Source organism: Desmodus rotundus, chromosome 7 (assembly GCF_022682495.2).
Source record: "Desmodus rotundus isolate HL8 chromosome 7, HLdesRot8A.1, whole genome shotgun sequence".
NCBI lineage: Eukaryota > Metazoa > Chordata > Mammalia > Chiroptera > Phyllostomidae > Desmodus > Desmodus rotundus.
Window position 1 is genome coordinate 52,919,020 of NC_071393.1, and position 16,431 is coordinate 52,935,450.

The window sequence follows — 16,431 nt, forward strand, 5'->3', positions numbered from 1 at the left end:
CCTCAATATCCTACTTTTTAATTAATAATTATAAGCAGAGCAGTGAGAGGTAGGATTGAAACAAGCTGCCTGAATGGTGCCTTAGTTCATGCTCACTCTCCTCTGGGCCAGTGGAAGCAGGAATTTTGGATAATGGGACAACTCTAAAGACAAAGTGACTGTGGCCGCTAAGCCGAAGAATCCCCCAAACGGAAATAAATGGTGTCAGCAGTGAGGGGCAAGTTATTCAACACAGACCTTTGCGTGGCTCACTGGCGTGAACCGTGAGTGAGTGGCCGCTGATGTGGACTGCGAAGCCTCGCTTGCTGGCTCAGAACTGCTCTTACTTTGTGTCCCCATCTCTCCTCTCCTACCCTGACTTCACCTTCATTAAGGAGAAATACGATGAAGGAGGAGACCCAAGACACACCTGCCTGAATATGCTGGAACTTTGCAGAGGGGTGAGACTCAAACTTGTACATGACTCCGTTGGTTATAGCCACCCAAGTCATTATCCTATCCAGTCCTGTGGGAGCAGTGGGCACCAGAACCCAACTCATGGAGTTTGGGCAATTTTTGCAATGGATCAGGGAAATTCTTGTGATGCTGTTGGGTGGAGCCCTTTGGTCCTATTTAATGTGCTGTTGTAGCTTCCACTGATGACTGCATACAACAGGTCCCTGAATCATGCTATTTTATTTAATATCATTTTACTCTTAACATTATGAGAAAAAAAGTAAAGGATTCCCAGCTGGGGCCACTGTTGGTGTGCAGTTAGCACATTCTCCCCGTGTCTGTGTGGGTTTTCTCCAGGGACTTGTATTTCCTTCCACATCCCAAAGATGCACACAGGAGGTGAACTGGCGTGTCTGCATTGCCTAGTCTGAGTGAGTGAGTGTGCGCGTGCGTGCGTGCGTGCATGCATGTGTGTGTGTGTGTGTGTGTGTGTGTGAGAGAGAGAGAGAGAGAGAGAGAGCGCGAGAGAGAGTGGCCCTTCAGTGGAAGGACATCCTGTCCAGGACGGGGTCTCGCCTTGCACCCTGAGTTGCTAGGACAGGCTACAGCCCCCTGACCCTGAAATGAAGTAAGCAGGTTGGAAAAGGACTGTTTTTACTTGTTTTATTCATCTTTCTTAAATGTATGTATAGCTCACATCAATTCAATATTTAATATTAGAAGTGTTTTGGGTCTTTACTTAGAAGTTTGATGATGTTTTTGTGACCAGAAATATGCCATAGGATCTTAACTCTTGTTTATATTAATTATCCTGTGATAAAATTAGTTTTGTGACACATCATTTCACTTAAAGTTCTAGTTTCCAAGAACCTATTGACAATGCAAAGTGAGAACTTCCTGTAATTGGTATCAGTGTTTACATGTCTGCATTTTGAATACTTGTATGTACCAGAGGTGATTCTCATTATTTGGGAATAGATGCCTTCAGAGGAGTCCCCACAACCCTAATGAGCCCTTTGAGCTACAAGTCTCTGTGACTAATTATTTAACTAGTTAGATTCCTGCAAAAAAAGGCATCCTCCATCTGAGATGCTACTTGGATATTTGGGAATCCTTGCCCCCTGAACTGGCTATCCTTCTGAAAAGCAGCTATTACCCTGTCATTGGGCTGTTTTTGAAAACTGACCCTTGGAGGCCTTGCGACTCTTCATCAGGATAGTCCCATTTGGGTGGATCAACCCGACTCAAAGACGAACCAGACGGGGAGGTCCAGACAGGACTCACTCACTAGTAGTAGAAACGCCGGAATTCAGCTGAGCGGCTCCAGGAGCTTCTCAAGTTTCCATGAGAAGTGGCAGCTGTTTTCTCTGGGATTCTTTATCTCTTGTTCTGCTGCCAGAAGCGAAACTGCTGGTTCAGTGGGGACCTCGCTTTGCAGAGATTACCCCAAATACAGGGGCCCAGTTCACTGATGATTTGGCTAAGCTTAAGCCCAATGTCTCCACTGAGCTTCTGGTACTGTTGAGCCTCAGTGCCAGCCGTGCAGAGCCCAACATGGGCACGGCTGCTCTGCTCACACGCAAAACTCACGGCTGTTCTCGCAGCCCTGCCAGTACTCCCCTTGATAAAACTTGTATTTTTACTGACTTTTGAGATGTAGTGAATGGTCTAGCAGTTTGGTCTGTTACTCAGAAAACTACAGGTTGGTAGGTTGATGACACCTCCCTTTGGGGCTGCAAAATGTGATAAGTCACAGCTGCTGATCAAGCTGTCTGGGCCACCCATGTAGATGCCCATCGTAAGGCCAGTTCTCTGGTATCGAGCTGCTGCTCACATCAACACTGCACTGCCCGTTACTGCCCGGGGGCCTCGTTGTACTGGACATGGCAACATAGCCACCGTCTTGGGCTCGGCACAAAGGTGAGGACCCGTTTCTGATTCACACCACTGCGAGTCAGACTTGGGACTGCAGCCGGAAGGGTTTCAGTGTCGGGGAGGTCGTCACACAGTGTGGGCCTTCACCCCCACTTGCTTGCTTGTGGAAGATTGAATGTACCAGACTTTTGACCTCCTCTAGGGCTCTGTTGTGCCTTACTGCTGGTGACACTTTTTCAGCGCCCAGCACTGCTGCTCCAGCCCAATCAGCTAGTTCCAGCCACTCTGTTTTGTCTTTTGAAACTAATCTGTGTCATGTTTTCAGCTTTCTGGACCGTTTATAACTTGATGATGGTGTGGTTTTTATTAGAAAAGATACTCAGCAATGGATGAATGCCACCTTCCCAGTGGTGTGGACTGATGGGCCAGTTTGGACTGACAGCTCTCAGGCAATTCCTCCAGAAAGGGACAGATTCAATTATTTAAACTGAATGGGGAATCCTAACTAAGGCTGACCAGCTTGCCAGGAGGCCCTGTTGGAGGAATATCAACCTATGCCCTTTGAATGACGTAGGCCCCACTTGAGGAAGCCAACAATTGAAAACACGTTTTTCCAGTGATATCATGTGTGCCTATGGACTTTATTTATTGTGTGGAAGCCAGGCATTAACTTGCCTCTTCTGAAAACTCCTTATGGACAATCATAAGAGGCCTTGAAACACCACTGTTAGATCAGTGGCCCTTATGACCGAGAAATCTCTCCAAAATGAGGCTCTCTAGAAAGATACCTGACTTATTATTTATGCACACCTTGTGGGCAGTTATCCCTATAATAGGAGTCATCCAATTAGGAAAGGTAGTACAAAATTTATTCATGATTTTAGCTGAAGTGATTAATGATACCGCCTTAGCCCTGGAAGGAATTCGGGTCGGCCTCAGCTCATTAGCTGAAGTTGTCATAGCTGGGAGAACTGCCTTGGGCTTCTTCCTCCTGGGCGGAGGTGGAGTGTGTGCAATCTCTGTAACATCTTGCTGTGTCTAGATTAATGCCTCGGGCCAAGTGGAAAGTTCAATACAGAAACTTAAAAAAAGAAAAGCCACTTGCCTTTCTTAGGTAAACCCAGATGGTTCATGGCATTTGCTAAGTTGGTTGGCTCTGGACTCTGGGGACCATGGTTGAGTTTGGAATAGGATGGCTTCATCCTACTGCGTGGAGTCTATAGATAGTAGCCTTAATTAAACTTTGTGTTAGACAAGTCGATTTGGTTCCAGCCTCTCCGTTGATTAGGTTAATTAGAGCAGTGATGGAATGCCACAGTGATGTGTAGGAACCAGCGTGTTTGGGGAGTAAATATTGTTGGGAAATAGTTTTTTGTGGGCCTCTCACATTTCTGCTTGTCTTGTGAACAATGACTCTAACTGTCTTTGTTTCAGACTGTCCTTTCAAGGATGTTTGTGAAGGGAGCAGCCTTGAAAGATGTAGAGTCTCCTTTTACAGCTAAGGGTAGGCTTGCGTAGAACCTTGGGAGAGATGGTGTTGCCTCTGGAACAAAGGGCTGACATGCTTACTGTCCAGTTTAAAATGAGTGGGCTTCTCTAAGCTCGGGGGTCTTGCCTGGGGTCTTGCCTGTGTGAGACCCATTGTGTGGGTAGATGTCACCTAGGCCCTCTTTGCGAGTCCCTTTGGGAATTAGAGCTTGAGAAACCAGAATAAAAAGATACTGATACCAGCTGTTGCTGTTGCTCTGGGCAACAGACTTTTTCTCGAACCCTGTAGTCTTGTGTTTTATCTGCATCCATGAAGTAGTTATTGGGCTAATTTGTTAGCCTTGAAGCAGGATAAAATCTCAGTCCCTTTATACTTTCCCAATTTACTTCGAGCAATAAAATAGTATAATGGTTTAATTAAAGCATCATGTTTTTCTTGGCATTTGTTTTCTTGCTTTGTCAGCTTTCAGTCTTCTGAATATGTACAAAGCCTTGATTGTGTGAGTTTTTAAAAATAGTTTACAAGGAAGCTCTAGCTCCCGTGAATCTGTTATGTTCACCAGGGTTTTTAACAGCATATTATTTGTTGTTACACAGTTTTTACAGTATAAAATTGAAGCCTAGTTAGTCATGGTATTCATAAGAACTATCTGTTTTACCCCCTCCTCAAGGAGGGAAGGCTGGTTTGGTATCCAGGTAGACGGAGATGGTGACTGGGACAAGGGTGGTGGCACTGCAGGTAGAAACAGCAGGATACGGTGACTAATCAGGCTTTCAGGGTGAGATGGGGGCGGGAGTCCAGGTTTCTGTCTTGAACAAGCTGGTCATTGGTGACATTCACTAATATAAGGACTGGGGGAGGCAGGGAAGGATCAGATATAGGGATGATCGTGCAGGAAGTAAATGGGGTTGTAGATGACAATGGACTTTGTAAGTCATAATAAGAAGTATGGATTTTATCCTGAGAGTAGTGATGAGTCACTGAAGAGTTTTAAGTGATATGAGATTTGCATTTTAGAAAGATCACCCTGGTTATGGTGTTGAACGTGGACTGGAGGGGATAAAACATCTGTAGGAAAACTATTTAGGAGGCTGTTGGAATAATTCAGGCAATGCACCAACATGAGAACTTTGTTGCAATGGAGGTGAGATGTGCACACAATGGAGAGATATCAAGGTAGTGGAGAGTTGGAAGTCATGATTGCTGACTAGATTTTTGGCTGACTCACTTGAGTGGTTGGTGATTCTGATGCGGGACTCAAGAGTTGGAAAACTTTAGTTTAGGTCATAGCTAATAAGCTTAGTAATCAATGAACGTAAAAAGCTATTGTTTCAGGAACTGAAGGTATGACCCTCCCTGACTCCAGGAGACCACGAGCAGTTCCACTCTGTGCGTCAGGAGGAATTGCCAGCAGTCAGGATGGTGCCTGAGCCCTTGCGCTCCAGGCTGAGACGCCCACCGTCCAGGACGCAGATGAAAGAATGCTGCAGCTTTTATCTGATAAACTTTTCCCTTGAATTCCAAACCCCTTACCTAAACTTTTCTTCTCCTGATAAAAAGTGTTGGTTTAAACTGGAATTTAAGACAGTCTGTTAGGGTATATAACTCGCCATCTTCTCAGATCACTGGCCGTCTGAATAAAGTGCCCATAAAGATTTGTTCTCTCTCTCTGCTCATTGGGTCTGGTAGTGACAGGCTGCATGAATGCCAGCTTTTCTGGTTTCAGTTCCATTCTTTAAAAATTAATATTAAAAGATGAATGAGTTTGGCATAGGAGGAAATGATTTCAGTTTTGATGTATTGAATTTGATGTTCATGAAATATTTAAGTGAAGTCGTTTAGCAGTCTGATGAATATGGAGATATGATAATTAGAAAATGGATCTGCACTGAGGATATATATATATATATATTATATATATAGATAGATAGATAGATAGACAGACATAGAAATGTATCACACATATTAGGGAGTCATGAAGTCAAAGGAAAGGACGAACAGTTCCGTGGGAGCGTACAGAAAGCAGAGGTTCTTAACCTGGTGTCTAAGTCTGAAAAGCTCCTGAAATTATGTGCAAAATTATACAAAAGTTTCTTGAGGAGCTTTCCCAGTACTTTAATCAGATTTTCAAAGTCATCATTGACTTGATTGAGAACCACTGTTGTAATCTATGTTTGAATTTTTTTTGCAATGAACATAAATTAATTAGTAACTAGAAAATCCTATGACAAAATGGGGAACATGACAAAATGGGGAGAAGCTGGCACTGTTCATAATATAAAAAACATTTTGGGGCCCAATCAGAAATAGAGTTCCGTAAGTCCTTACCAAAAGCCTTGGGACTATAAATATTCCAGAATTCTATTTGGGGGGGCGTTAGAAAGGTAAATGGTACATGTATATTATTTAATATGCCTAGTGAGGTTCAGGGGAGTATGCAGTTAGTCAAATATATTTTTAGTTCTGCAGTGAAATGATGTGAATATTCACACAAAACGAGATAAATAGAACTATAAATATCCTTGCATCAGTCCAAGGAGGTTTTGCTGACAAATGAGTTCAATTCAAGCCAGATTTTGCTACCAAATGGGTTGTGAACAATTGAAAAGTTTTAGAGTTTTAAGAATTTTTTGAATTGCTGATAAGAGATTATTGAGTTGTACTAACATTTCAGTAAAACATTGGCCAAAGAGCAGAAATGTTACGAAAAATGAAGTAGGAAATATCTAGTAAACATATGAAAAGGTATTTAGCTTCACTGGTAGTCAAAAAGTGCCATTAAAACAAGATAGCTTTTGTTACCTGTCAGATTGGCAGAGGCTGATAACTGGGACTGGCCTGGGGAGCCAGGTGCCTCAGTGGTGAGCGGGATTCTCAGACGCCCCCATGATCTCTGCCTGCCGGTGATGTGTTCTGTAGAATCCCCTTTCCTTGAGAGTGGGTAGGACATGTGATTTGCTTGTCTAACAACAGCAGTGATGGGATGTCACCTCCGTGATTGTTACATTTTGTCAGTCTCTGTCGGCATGCTGGAGATAGAGCCTCCTGCTAGTCTTGAAGCAAAGAACCAAGCTGCGACCTTACTGTGAGCGGGCCATGTGTCAGGGAACTGTGGGCAGCCTCCAGCAGCCAGTAAGAAGCCAGATGCGCATGCATACCACACCAAGGAAGAGAATTCTTCTCTATTTGAGCATCCAGATGAGAACACAGCGCAGGTGACACCCTGACTGCAACCTTGTGAAACCCTGAGTGAAGGACACAAGAAAGATGTACCTGCACTCCTGTACCACAGAAAATGTTATGCTTTTAAATTTGTGATAAGTTATTATGCAGCAATAGAAGACTAATACATCCATGCCGGTAGAAGTATGTATTGTCTCAAATAAGAGGTGTCAATACTTAAAAAGAAAAGGCACAAAACAAGCCAACAAAAATATATATGCTTTTTGACCCAGCAGTTCTACCCGCACACTGTAGACAGTTGTATAAAATTGTATGTTCAAGGGTATTGACTGAGATAAGTGTTAAAATGACTGAAAAGTGGTAACAAGATGAATGGCTATTCATAGAGGACTGGTTAAATTATGGTGTATCATACTGAGGACTGTTAAGCAACTCTTAAAAATGTTGTGTACAACTAGTTTTTGTTAGGGAAAGACAGCAAATAAGAAATGTTATGTGCTAGATACGACAATGAGCCATCTTTTTACTGTCAAAGGGCACGATGTATTTTAGGTCTGTTACTCAAATAGGCTCATTCATCTCTAAGTCCAGAATTAGACAAAATTTCTCTCTCAGTCACAGGCAGTGATGGACCAGGGCAGGGGGGAAAGGCCAGCCTCTGAGGAGCCGCTGAATTGTGCTCCTTGTGGGTATCTTATTCCCAAGAAGACAGGTGAATATGGGTCTTGCATGCCCAGTTCTTCCCAAATTTCCAAGCAGGTAAGTCACTTTACTTCCCCAGGTAGAAAGAGGCCAGGAGTGCCTTCAAGCAATTCTTCCTTTGGTGGTAAAACTGGCCTCTGATTCTGCCCTCTGGGGAGCAGGTGCACCTCTGAGGGGCACATCTGAGTCCTCTGCCCTCCCTGCAGTGGCAGCAAGAGACATGTGGACATTGGGAGAGCTGGGCCGGTATTGACAGCCCTGAGAGTCGTTGGGTATTTCTGGACGAGAGCCCTGGCAAAGGATGAAGCAATTTGGATGCTCACGGAGATGTGGCCTTACTTTGCCATTAGAGGAGGCGGGGTCTGGGGACATATTGGTCACGCATCTCTGGGCCGACCTTTCCCAAATTTATGATGCAATTCGGATGTCATTTCTGGGCACCTATCCTTATTTCCTGCTGTGTATTGGACACCCTGGTTTCTTCTTTTTGGCCCCTAAGACCTGATCCTGCTTCAGTGTTCCCCATCTCAGTAAATTGTATTCCCAAGCTCAGTTTCCCCAATCAGAAACCTAGGATTTACCCTTCTTGCTTCCCTTTTCCTCGTTTGCCATTTCCAGTCAACCATGAAGTTAAGTTGGTTTCACCTCCTAACTAATGGATCTGAACTGTCCACTTTTGATTTCATTATTTTTTCTTACCTACACTGCCATTACTCCATCCATGCCTACTTCCTGTAAATCCATTTTAAAAATAAAACTTTCTGTGCTCAGAACACTTCTGAGACCAAATGTGTGGGTTTGTCTTCTCCCCACACCCAAACCAATTCTCCAAGGCCAGCTGAAATGTGCCCTACATTTCAATTACATTCCGGCACTATCTCCCTGGAGATAGCATCAGATTCTACAAGTTAAGGATCCAGTCCCACGAGACTACCCCTACTTTACACGCCACGGGAAAGCCCCCACCTTCTTTACTTCCGACGTATAAGCTATCAGTTGGAGTTTCCCATGAGCCCTTCCTCAAATTTGATAATTTGCTAGCACTCAGGAAAACACTTTACTCTCTAGTTCTCGTTTATTAGAAAGAGTACTCAGAACAGCTAAATGAAAGAGGCGCGTAAGGTGAGGCGTGTGGGAAGGAGCACGTGGCGTGAATGCTCTCTCCCGGTGCACCACCTTCCCAGCGCCTCACTGTGTTCGCCAACCCAGAAGCTCTCCCATCCCCATTGCAGAGGGTTGTAAGTGGAGATTTAATTATGTAGACATGATGGACTAAATCATTGGCCATTGGTAGTTAAACTCAATCTCCAGGCCCTGGAGGGTGGGGTTGGGGTGGGGCTGAAAGTTCCAGCCCTCAGATCACAAGGTTGATTCCTCCAGCCTCGGTCCTGAAGCCACCTAGGGTTCCATCCGGAGCCGCTCATTAACTTAAACACAGGAATGGCTGAACAACGAAAAACAATTCTCTCACCTTTACCACTTAGGAAATTCCAAGAGTTTTAGAAGCTCTATGCCAGGAACTTAGGACAAGTAGCAAATGCATTTTTCTTAATCATGATAATTTCAATTCTTCATGATGCTCTGATCTCTGATCAGAGACCCAGACTGATCTCTGAAAGAAGAGTTTAGGTACTATCGCTTCTACCTAAAACCCACCATGGTTTTCTACTGTATTTGGAATCAAATCCCAAATCCTTACCATTTTCCACAAGGCATGGGTGACCCCACACTCTGTGCTTCAGAAGCTTTTTCATGTGATCATACCTCCCCCACCCCCCAAGCTTTCTTTGCATCCCAGCATATTTACCAGGCTCTTGCCCCTGCCCCTCGAGTCTGTCCCCACTCTCCTAGATGTGCTCTTGTCTACTGGCACAGGGGTCTCTTCCTCTGGAAACCTCTGTGACCTTCTGGACCCGGTGAAGGGCCCTGTGACACAATGTAACTTAGCACAATTTTAGAGATGTTTGTTGTAAGTTATTTCATTCCTCCTAGCCTACAAACAGTTTGAGAGCACATCTTGTGTCTGTCTGGTTCATTTTATTTCAGTATCTGTAAATATAACTGGGATGAAAAAGCATTTTGAAGGGATAAAAATTAATTTTTTCCTTAGTTCCTATTGCATGAAACTGACCCACATTTCCCCTTTTCTTTAAAATTTTAATAGCAGATGCTATAATGGATACTTAAAGGCTATACTCTTGGAAAAGCAAGACCCATTAAAAATAGAAGTAGCTTTTCTCCCCCGTAAGTACAAAAATCGCACTCAAGCTGGGAACTCCGGGTGCCTCCCTCTGTTGAGTGGTTCCTAACCAGGATGAGCATCTTGATTATCCTGATTCAGGAGATCTGCACTGGAGCCTGAACATCCTTACTAGTCAGTCACGCTGTTCTACAATTGTAGTTCTGCAATACCAGACAATTTCCCGTTCTTAATTTAGACAAAAGTACAAGCAGGCCACCCTTAGTTTTGATCATTCCACTTAGGGTGTCAAGTTGTTTGTGCCCATGTAATTCACTTTTCTATAAAAGATCTTTATTGTAATTACCATTTAGTCTCCTTATACCCTCCCTCCCCAGCAATCACCACACTGTTGTCCATGTCCATGAGTCCTTTTTCCTTTCTTCTCAATCCCTTCATCCTCTCACCTCCACCCCTCCTCAGTAGCTGTCATCCTGCTCTCCATCTGTGCGTCTGTCCCCACTTTCCTTGTTAGTTCAGTTTCTTCACTAGATTCCACATATGAGTGAAATCATGTGGTATTTGTCTTTCTCTGACTGGCTTATTTCACTTAGCATAATGTTCTCTAGGTCCATCCATACTGTTGCAAAGGGTGAAATTTTCTGCTTTTTTTACATCCAAGTAGTATTCCATTGTGTCAATGTCCCATAGTTGTTTTATCCACTCACCTACTGATGGACACTTGGACTGTTTCCATAACTTGATGATTGTGAATAAAGCTGCAATGAACACAGGGGTGCTTATGTTCTTTTGAATTACTGTTTTGGGTTCTGTTGAATGTACTCCCAGAAGTGGGATCACTGAGTCAAAAGACAGATTCATTTTTAATTTTTTGAGTTATCTCCATACTGCTTTCCATAGTGGCTGCACCAGTCTGCATTCCCACCAACAGTGCAGAAGGGTTCCCCTTTCTCTGCATCCTTGCCAGCACTTGTTTGTTGATTTATTGATGACAGCCATTCTGACAAGTGTGAGATGATATTTCTTTTTGTTTTTTTTAATGTTTTATATTTTTTCAAATATATTTTATTGATTATGCTATTAAAGTTGTCCCAATTTTTTTCTCCCCTTATCCCCGTCTGCCCTGCACCACCCTCCTTCCAGCATTCCCCACCCCCTTAGTTCATGTCCATGGGTCATATCCTCTCCTCATATATATAAAATTCTTTGGCTTCTCCATTTCCTATAGTATTCTTAACCTCTCCCTGTCTATTTTATGCCTAGCAATTACGCTTCTTATTCCCTGTACCTTTTCTCCTATTCTCCCTCTCCCCCTCCCCGCTGATAGTCCTCCATGTGATCTCCATTTCTGTGATTCTGTTCCTGTTCTAGTTGTTTGCTTAGTTTGTTTTTGTTTTGTAGGTTCAGTTGTTGATAGTTGTGAGTTTGTTGTCATTTTATGGTTCATATTTTTTATCTTCTTCTATTTTTTAGGTAAGTCCCTTTAACATTTCATATAATAAGGGCTTGGTGATGATGAACTCCTTTAACTTGACCTTATCTGGGAAGCATTTTATCTGCCCTTACATTCTAAATGAAAGCTTTGCTGCATAGAGTAATCTTGGATGTGGTCCTTGCCTTTCATGACTTGGAATACTTCTTTCCAGCCCCTTCTTGCCTGCAAGGTTTCCTTTGAGAAATCAGCTCATAGTCTTATGGGAACTCCTTTGTAGGTAACTGTCTCCTTTTCTCTTGCTGCTTTTAAGATTCTCTCCTTATGCTTAATCTTGAGAAATTAATTATGATGTGCCTTGGTGTGTTTCTTCTTGGATTCAATTTCTTTTGGACTCTCTGAGCTTCCTGGACTTCCTGGAAGTCTATTTCCTTTGCCAGATTGAGGAAGTTCTCCTTCATTATTTGTTCAAGTAAGTTTTTAATTTCTTGTCCTTCCTCTTCTCCTTCTGGTACCCCTATAATTCGGATGTTGGAACGTTTAAAGATGTCCTGAAGGTTCCTAAACCTCTCCTCATTTTTAAAAATTCTTGTTTCTTCATTATGTCCTGGTTGAATGTTTATTTCTTCCTTTTGTTCCACATCATTGATTCGAGTCCCAGTTCCCTGCCCTTCACTGTTGGTCCCTTGTATTTTTTCCCTTTCTTTCACTTTGTATAGCCTTCATTTCTTCCTTCCTTTTGCGACTGAACTCAATAATTTCTGTGAGCATCCTGATTACCAGTATTTTGAACTCTGCATCTGATAGGCTCACTATCTGTTCATAGCTTAGTTCTTTTTCTGGAGTTTTGATCTGTTCTTTCATTTGGGCCATATTTTCTTAGTCTCAGCATGCCTGTTATGTAGTAAAGGGTGGAGCCTTAAGTATTCACCAGGGCAGGGCAACCAGGTCACTGCATTGTGATGCTGTATGTGGGGAGGGGTCCAAGAAGGAGCAATGCTGCTTGCTGGGTGCTCACCCCTCTTCTTGTCACTTCCCTTGCTTTCCACAAGCACATTGTGCTTTTTCGGGTGCTAATTCCCAGGTGGCTGGGTTTGTGTATGTTCTAGGATCCCGTGGGCCTCTCCAACAGACTCTTTTGTAAGATTGGGAGTTTCTCCTGGCTTCGCAACCCCTGTATAATATTAGAGCCAGAGGCTTTTGAATCTTTAGTTTCCCTCACTGAAACCCTGGGTTTTGGTCTGTCTCACTCCCCTGTTGTTCCTCTTGGCTCATCCACACGCTAATGTGGGATGTCCCAGCTGCCAGCCACCACCTTGCTGTGTGTCCTCTCTGCCCGGCTGCCAGTCTCTGCCCCTCCTGCCAGTCTGGATGAATGTTTCCTTATCTCCTTGGTTGTTGGAGTTCCATACAGTTTGATTTTCTGGCAGTTTTGGTTGTTTTCTGTTTTTGAACTTGTTGTTATCCTCCTTTTGGTTGTATGAGGAAATGAAGCGTTTCTACCTACCCCTCCATCTTGGCTGCAACTCTCATTGTGGTTTTAATTAATATTTCTCTGATGATTAGTGATGTTGAGGTAATTTACTTTTTGCTAGCAAATCAGCACTAAACGTGGAAGCCCTCCTGCATAGATCTGCTTGTTGAGCTCTGGGTAAATCCTTTGGTGATTAAAGTCTCAGTCTGTCTCCAGGGTCCTTTATCTCTCTGCTGCCACCTTTATGGCCTGGAGCATCTTGCCTGGGGACTTTGAGCCTCTTGGGACCCTCAGGCTATGGGCTTAAGTTGAAGAGGAAGAAAGTGGAGATCAGAACTAAGCTAAGATGTTGGGAAATAGAAGAGAGAGAGAGAGAGAGAGAAGGAAGAGGAAATGGAAGGAGTAAAGAAGGGGAGGTAGAGAAAAGAATCTGACAAATACAGGAATATTTTGTGATTGCAGTGTAATGAGACTCATTTTTCTTGTGTGGCTGATAATCCATCTCCAAAGGCAGTTTTATTAGGTGAGTCCCAAACATAGATTTTAAACATTTAGAAATGTCACATGAAAGGAGGCAGGATTGAAATGACACCTTAGAGGAGAAAGATTGGACTAGTGCCAAGAAAAATATTTTTCATTTAGTCAAGTCAAGGCCATCATTGGTTCTGCAGACTTGCATTTGGCTACCACTGAAGCCAAAGCTTGACCACATGAAACAGCCCTGAGGCGAAGAATCAAAAGCTAAAATGTGCAGTGGGAATGAAGCTTGGGGTGGGCACTTTCAAGGGAAAGCTATTTCAAATACTACCTAGCTGCAGGGCGAAGTTGCTGATGCAAGGCAACGGCAGCTCAAGAATGCAGATGCCCATCTGTTTCAAAGGCACAAGGACCAGCAACCCGATTGTTAATGCCACTGTATGCTCAAGGAGAACTTGTACCGAATGGAATGTTTTGTAAATTCTTGAAATGGTCATTGAGTGGCCCTAACTCCTCAAATACCTTCTTACACATAACTGTTAAAAATGTCCTAAAATTGATAAAACTCAGGGTTGGTAAGCATATAAAGGAATGGGAATTTTCACTTATTATTGGTAGGAGTGGGAATTGGTACAAGCATTTGGGAGGTAATTTAGTGCTACTGCATGTTTTAATGTTTGTATTATTTGATCCAGTAGTTATACTTCTATAAATTTATCCTTCAGAAATATTTGGTGCAGTTTATGATGATAAATGTACAAGGATATACATTTAGTACCTTTAAAACATTTTTTTTTGGTGAAACAATGCACATTCAAAAATGTTCATAAAATTCACCACATATGGTTTAATGAATAATTATGGAGCAAACATTCATGTCACCGGCACTCATACCAAGAGAGATAAAACAGTGCCATTTCCCCAGAAGTCCCCATGGGACCTTCCCAGTCGCAATCCTACTTCTCTCTTGTAGAGAGAGCCTCTTTCCTGACTCTCATGTTCACTAGAGCTGGGCTGTCTAGTGTGATAGTCACTAGCCACACATGGCTAATAAGCACTTGAAACGTGGCTAGTTGTAATTCAGATGTGCTGTAAGTGTAAAATTCACATTGGATTATGAAGACTTAAAAAAAAGTATAAAAAATGACAAGTACTTCATTAATAATTTTTAATATTGATTGCATGCTTCAATGATAATATTTTGAATATATGGGGTTAAATAAAATATATATGAACTTCACCTGCTTTGTCCCTTTTTTTAATGTAACTACTAGAAAATTTAAAATTACATTTACAGCTTGCTTTTGTGGCTCACATTATATTTATGTTGGACCTCACAGCTCTACAAGTAACCACTATCTTGACTTTTTTTCTTTTATAATATATTTTATTGATTATGCTATTAGTTGTCCCATTTTCCCCCCTTTATTCCCCTCTGCCATGCATACCGCCTCCCACCCACATTCCCCCCCTTTAGTTCATGTCCATGGGTCATACTTATAAGTTCTTTGGCTTCTACATTTCCTATACTATTCTTACCCTCCTCCTATTTTCTACCTACCATTCATGCTACTTATTCTCTGTACCTTTTCCCTCCTCTCCCCCTCCCACTCCCCTGCTGATAACCCTCCATGTGATCTCCATTTCTGTGATTCTGTTCCTGTTCTAGTCGTTTTCTTAGTTTGTTTTTGTTTTTGTTTTTTTTAGGTATGGTTGTTAATAACTGTGAGTTTGTTGTCATTTTATGGTTCATATTTTTTATCTTCTTCTATTTTTTAGGTAAGTCCCTTTAACATTTCATATAATAAGGGCTTGGTGATGATGAACTCCTTTAATTTGACCTTATCTGAGAAACACTTTATCTGCCCTTCCATTCTAAATGGTAGCTTTGTTTGATAGAGCAATCTTGGATGTAGGTCTTTGCCTTTCATGACTTGGAATATTTCTTTCCAGCCCCTTCTTGCCTGCAAGGTCTCTTTTGAGAAATCAGCTGACAGTCTTATGGGAACTCCTTTGTAGGTAACTGTCTCCTATTCTCTTGCTGCTTTTAAGATTCTCTCCTTGTCTTTAATCTTGGGTAATGTAATTATGATGTGCCTTGGTGTGTGCTTCCTTGGGTCTAGCTTCTTTGGGACTCTCTGAGCTTCCTGGACTTCCTGGAAGTCTATTTCCTTTGCCAGATGAGGGAAGTTCTCCTTCATTATTTGTTCAAATAAGTTTTTAATTTCTTGTCCTTCCTCTTCTCCTTCTGGTACCCCTATAATTCGGATGTTGGAACGTTTAAAGATGTCCTGAAGGTTCTTAAGCCTCTCCTCATTTTTTAAAATTCTTATTTCTTCATTCTTTTCTGGTTGGATGTTTCTTTCTTCCTTCTGGTCTGCACTGTTGATTTGAGTTCCAGTTTCCTTCCCATCACTATTGGTTCCCTGTACATTTTCCTTTATTTCACTCAGCATAGCCTTCATTTTTTCATCTAATTTGTGAACATATTCAACCAATTCTGTGAGCATCCTGATTACCAGTGTTTTGAACTGTGTATCTGATTGGTTGGCTAGCTCTTTGTTGCTTAATTGTATTTTTTTTTTTTGAGCTTTGATCTGTTCTTTCATTTGGGCCTTTTTTTTTTTTTTTTGTCTTGGCATGCCTGAGCCACAAAAGGTTAAGTGCCTAAGGCAGGTTCTGCTGAAAGGACTGATGTGCCCGACTGTCTTAGAACGTGCAGGTAAAAATGCTGGAATAACCTGTCCCAGTGTAAAAAGTCTACCGGCATCCACACAACTGCGGTTCCTTGGAAGAAAGTATATTCTTGGTGGAAGGGATTACTGCTCTTTTCTTTTTTAAAAAATTATTATTATTATTTTTAAATTTTTATTGTTATTCAGTTACATTTGTATGCCTTTTCTCCCCATCCCTCCACCCCACCCCAGCTGAACCCACCCTCCCCCCCCACCACCCTCCCCCGTGATTTTGTCCATGTGTCCTTTTTTTTTTATTGTTATTCAATTACAGTTGTATGCCTTTTCTCCCCATCCCTCCACCCCACCCCAGGTGAACCCACCTCCCTCCCCCACCTCCACCCTCCCCCTTGATTTTGTCCATGTGTCCTTTATAGTACTTCCTGTAATCCCCTCTACCCACTGTCCCCGCCCCCACGCCCCACCCCC

General features: G+C 42.5%; 1 long non-coding RNA gene across 2 annotated transcripts in view; it reads left to right on the forward strand.

Annotated features, from left to right (window-relative positions):
• Positions 1 to 16,431, forward strand: part of LOC139441039 (uncharacterized) — an 85,575-nt gene that overhangs the window by 40,374 nt on the left and 28,770 nt on the right. The gene's annotated exons all lie outside the window — the stretch shown is intronic.